The 4,752-nt window shown below is 47.6% G+C and overlaps 1 protein-coding gene across 4 annotated transcripts in view; it reads right to left on the bottom strand.

Moving 5' to 3' along the window:
* Nucleotides 1–4,590: 4,590 nt before the first annotated feature.
* Nucleotides 4,591–4,752, bottom strand: part of LOC106562345 (leucine-rich repeat-containing protein 49) — a 56,987-nt gene continuing 56,825 nt past the window's right edge. For all 4 annotated transcript variants that reach the window (XR_006757539.1, XR_006757540.1, XM_045689289.1 and 1 more), the window contains one exon: nt 4,591–4,752. This exon is cut by the window's right edge. The gene's annotated coding sequence lies outside the window, so the exon portion shown is untranslated.

The following is a 4,752-nucleotide window of genomic DNA, read 5'->3' as shown; positions in this document are numbered from 1 at the left end:
GTATTTCAAAGATTGTAACAGCCTCTATTCCCCAAAGGGCCACTGTCATGAAAGAATGATTCCTGCAGGATATAAATAAGTGCATCGATGACGTCGTCCCCACAGTGACTGTACGTACATACCCCAACCAGAAGCTATGGATTATAGGCAACATCCGCACTGAGCTAAAGGGTAGAGCTGCCGCTTTCAAGGAGCGGGAATCTAACTCGGAAGCTTCTAATAAATCCCCCTATGCCCTCCGATAAACCATCAAACAGGCAAAGCATCAATACAGGACTAAGATCGAATCGTACTACACCGGCTCCGATGCTCGTCGGATGTGGCAAGGCTTGCAAACTATTACAGACTACAAAGGGAAGCACAGCCGAGAGCTGCCCAGTGACACAAGCCTACCAGACGAGCTAAATTACTTCTATGCTCACTTTGAGGCAAGTAACAATAAAACATGGATGAGCGCATCAGCTGTTCTGGATGACTGTGTGATCACGCTCTCCGCAGCCAATGTGAATAAGACCTTTAAACAGGTCAACATTCACAAGGCCGCAGGGCCAGACAGATTACCAGGACGTGTACTCCGAGCATGCGCTGACCAACTGGCAAGTGTCTTCACTGACATTTTCAAGTGTCTGAGTCTGTAATACCAACATGTTGCAAGAAGACCACCATAGTCCCTGTGCCCAAGAACACTAAGGTAACCTGCCTAAATGACTACAGACCCGTAGCACTCACGTCTGTAACCATGAAGTGCTTTGAAAGGCTGGTTATGGCTCACATCAACACCATTATCCCAGAAACCCTAGACCCATTCCAATTTGCATACCGCCCCAACAGATCCACAGATAATGCAATCTCTATTGCCTTCCACACTGCCCTTACACACCTGGACAAAAGGAACACCTATGTGAGAATGCTATTCACTGACTACAGCTCAGCGTTTAACATCATAGTGCCCTCAAAGCTCATCAGAAAGCTAAGGACCCTGAGACTAAACACCTCCCTCTGCAACTCGATCTTGGACTTCCTGACGGGCCGTCCCCCAGGTGGTAAGCGTAGGTAACAACACATCCGCCGTGCTGATCCTCAACCCGGGGGCCTGTACTCCCTGTTCACTCATGACTGCACGGCCAGGCATGACTCCAACACCATCATTAAGTTTGCCGATAGCACAACAGTGGTAGGCCTGATCACCGACAACAACGAGACAGCCTATAGGGAGGAGGTCAGAGACCTGACCGTGTGGTGCAAGGACAACAACCTCTCCCTCAACGTGATCAAAACAAAGGAGATGATTGTGGACTACAGGAAAAGGAGGACCAGCACGCCCCCATTCTCATCGACGGAGCTGTAGTGGAGCAGTTGAGAGCTTCAAGTTCCTTGTTTGTCCACATCACCAACAAACTAACATGGTCCAAGCACACCAATACAGTCGTGAAGAGGGCAAGACAAAACCTATTCCCCCTCAGGAGACTGAAAAGATTTGGCATAGGTCCTCAGATCATCAAAAGGTTCTACAACTGCACCATCGAGAGCATCCTGACTGGTTGCATCACTGCCTGGTATGGCAACTGCATGGCCTCCGACTGCAAGGCACTACAGAGGGTGCAGAAATTTCCAAGAAACTGAAGATCTCGTACAACGCTGTGGACTACTCCCTTCACAGAACAGTGCAAACTGGCTCTAACCAGAATAGAAAGAGGAGTGGGAGGCCCCGGTGCACAACTGAGCAAGAGGACAAGTACATTAGAGTGTCTAGTTTGAGAAACAGACGCCTCACAAGTCCTCAACTGGCAGCTTCATTAAATAGTACCCGCAAAACACCAAACTTTTGAACGTGTATGTTATCGTTTTCCCCTAAAAGTGCATGAGAAATGTTCTTATTTCTGCAGAACAATGTTTGACTATAATGCATATAAAACCATTACTCTGTCTGAGAGCATTAGGACATTACACTGTCTAAGAGCAGTAGGACATTACACTGTCTAAGAGCAGTAGGACCCTACACTGTCTGAGAGCAGTAGGACAATACACTGTCTGAGAGCAGTAGGACAATTACACTGTCTGAGAGCAGTAGGACATTACACTGTCTGAGAGCAGTAGGACATTACACTGTCTGAGAGCAGTAGGACATTACACTGTCTGAGAGCAGTAGGACAATACACTGTCTGAGAGCAGTAGGACATTACACTGTCTGAGAGCAGTAGGACCCTACACTGTCAGAGCAGTAGGACCCTACACTGTCTGAGAGCAGTAGGACATTACACTGCCTGAGAGCAGTAGGACCTTACACTGTCTGAGAGCAGTAGGACCCTACACTGTCTGAGAGCAGTAGGACCCTACACTGTCTGAGAGCAGTGGGACATTATACTGTCTGAGAGCAGTGGGACCCTACACTGTCTGAGAGCAGTGGGACATTACACTGTCTGAGAGCAGTAGGACCCTACACTGTCTGAGAGCAGTAGGACAATTCACTGTCTGAGAGCAGTAATACATTACACTGTCTGAGAGCAGTAGGACCCTACACTGTCTGAGAGCAGTAGGACCCTACACTGTCTGAGAGCAGTAGGACAATACACTGTCTGAGAGCAGTAGGACAATACACTGTCTGAGAGCAGTAGGACCCTACACTGTCTGAGAGCAGTAGGACCCTACACTGTATGAGAGCAGTGGGACATAACACTGTCTGAGAGCAGTAGGACCCTACACTGTCTGAGAGCAGTAGGACCCTACACTGTCTGAGAGCAGTAGGACCCTACACTGTCTGAGAGCAGTGGGACATTACACTGTCTGAGAGCAGTAGGACCCTACACTGTCTGAGAGCAGTGGGACATTACACTGTCTGAGAGCAGTAGGACAATACACTGTCTGAGAGCAGTAGGACATTACACTGTCTGAGAGCAGTAGGACCCTACACTGTCTGAGAGCAGTAGGACCCTACACTGTCTGAGAGCAGTAGGACCCTACACTGTCTGAGAGCAGTGGGACATTACACTGTCTGAGAGCAGTAGGACCCTATACTGTCTGAGAGCAGTAGGACAATACACTGTCTGAGAGCAGTAGGACCCTACACTGTCTGAGAGCAGTAGGACATTACACTGTCTGAGAGCAGTAGGACCCTACACTGTCTGAGAGCAGTAGGACAATTCACTGTCTGAGAGCAGTAGGACCCTATACTGTCTGAGAGCAGTAGGACATTACACTGTCTGAGAGCAGTAGGACCCTACACTGTCTGAGAGCAGTAGGACCCTACACTGTCTGAGAGCAGTAGGACATTACACTGTCTGAGAGCAGTAGGACCCTACACTGTCTGAGAGCAGTAGGACAATTCACTGTCTGAGAGCAGTAGGACCCTATACTGTCTGAGAGCAGTAGGACATTACACTGTCTGAGAGCAGTAGGACCCTACACTGTCTGAGAGCAGTAGGACATTACACTGTCTGAGAGCAGTAGGACCCTACACTGTCTGAGAGCAGTAGGACCCTACACTGTCTGAGAGCAGTAGGACATTACACTGTCTGAGAGCAGTAGGACCCTACACTGTCTGAGAGCAGTAGGACCCTACACTGTCTGAGAGCAGTAGGACATTACACTGTCTGAGAGCAGTAGGACCCTACACTGTCTGAGAGCAGTAGGACATTACACTGTCTGAGAGCAGTAGGACCCTACACTGTCTGAGAGCAGTAGGACATTACACTGTCTGAGAGCAGTAGGACCCTACACTGTCTGAGAGCAGTAGGACATTACACTGTCTGAGAGCAGTAGGACCCTACACTGTCTGAGAGCAGTAGGACATTACACTGTCTGAGAGCAGTAGGACCCTACACTGTCTGAGAGCAGTAGTACTTACACTTGAACCACAGTTGCCTTTCCCCAAGATGGTTCTGTTTATTCAGTTGCACAACGAACATTCCATTCAGAAAACCATTCCGATACCGTCAATTTGGAACTCTCCCACTCCGGCAGAGCTCCAGTTTCCCTTTTCACCAATCCTGTTTAGTGCCACAGGTGTCTGGTGTTGACTTTGGAAAGCCTTGACTGTAAACCATTGACAGCACAGGCAGCGTGGAGAGCCCAGCCTCTCTACAGAGTAGTTGTAGTGAGTGAGGGGACCAGGAACAGCTGGTAGTAAACCAGTCTGCTCTATCGAAGCCTCCAGGAAAATTCCTTTCTGAGTTCAACAGGAGAGAGGACCCTCTCCATTGCCCCTGGATGTCCCAGTGCAGGGTAGAGCATGCACAGGGAGGGACACTGTGGAACAGCATTAGTACACAGCTCAGTCTAATGTATTAGGAGGTGGCTGGATATAGTGCTGTTCGTCAAAACAATTCAGTTAATAGTCAGAGATCAGAGGAGCCAGAGGTGGTATAATATAGTATAACATACTTAAGGTTTAACGGTCAGAAAAGATAAATATAACAAAACAAAAAAACAACTTTTGATTATATGTTTTTGTGCAAAATCGTCTGAGTCTGATTCAGTCAAAATATTAGCTCTGAGTAATTTGATGATTGATGGATGGAGAATACATTTCCTGCAGCATGGTTTCTTGATCAACAGAGACACTACATGAGCAATAAACACGGAACAGTTAAGTGTTAGGGAATATTTTATTACTAAGTACAATACAGAAAATTAGTGGTCCGAAAAGAAAACTTGTATTTTGTGCCCTTGTCATCACGCCAGGCATAGAGAGAGAGAGTAAACATTAAGAAGAGGATTATCATGACACAATCATTCTAGGCTCAATGAGACACA

The sequence above is a fragment of the Salmo salar genome, chromosome ssa11, assembly GCF_905237065.1.
Source record: "Salmo salar chromosome ssa11, Ssal_v3.1, whole genome shotgun sequence".
Taxonomy (NCBI): Eukaryota; Metazoa; Chordata; class Actinopteri; order Salmoniformes; family Salmonidae; genus Salmo; species Salmo salar.
The sequence above is the reverse complement of the archived record's forward strand: the minus strand, read 5'-3'. Positions and strand labels throughout refer to the sequence as shown.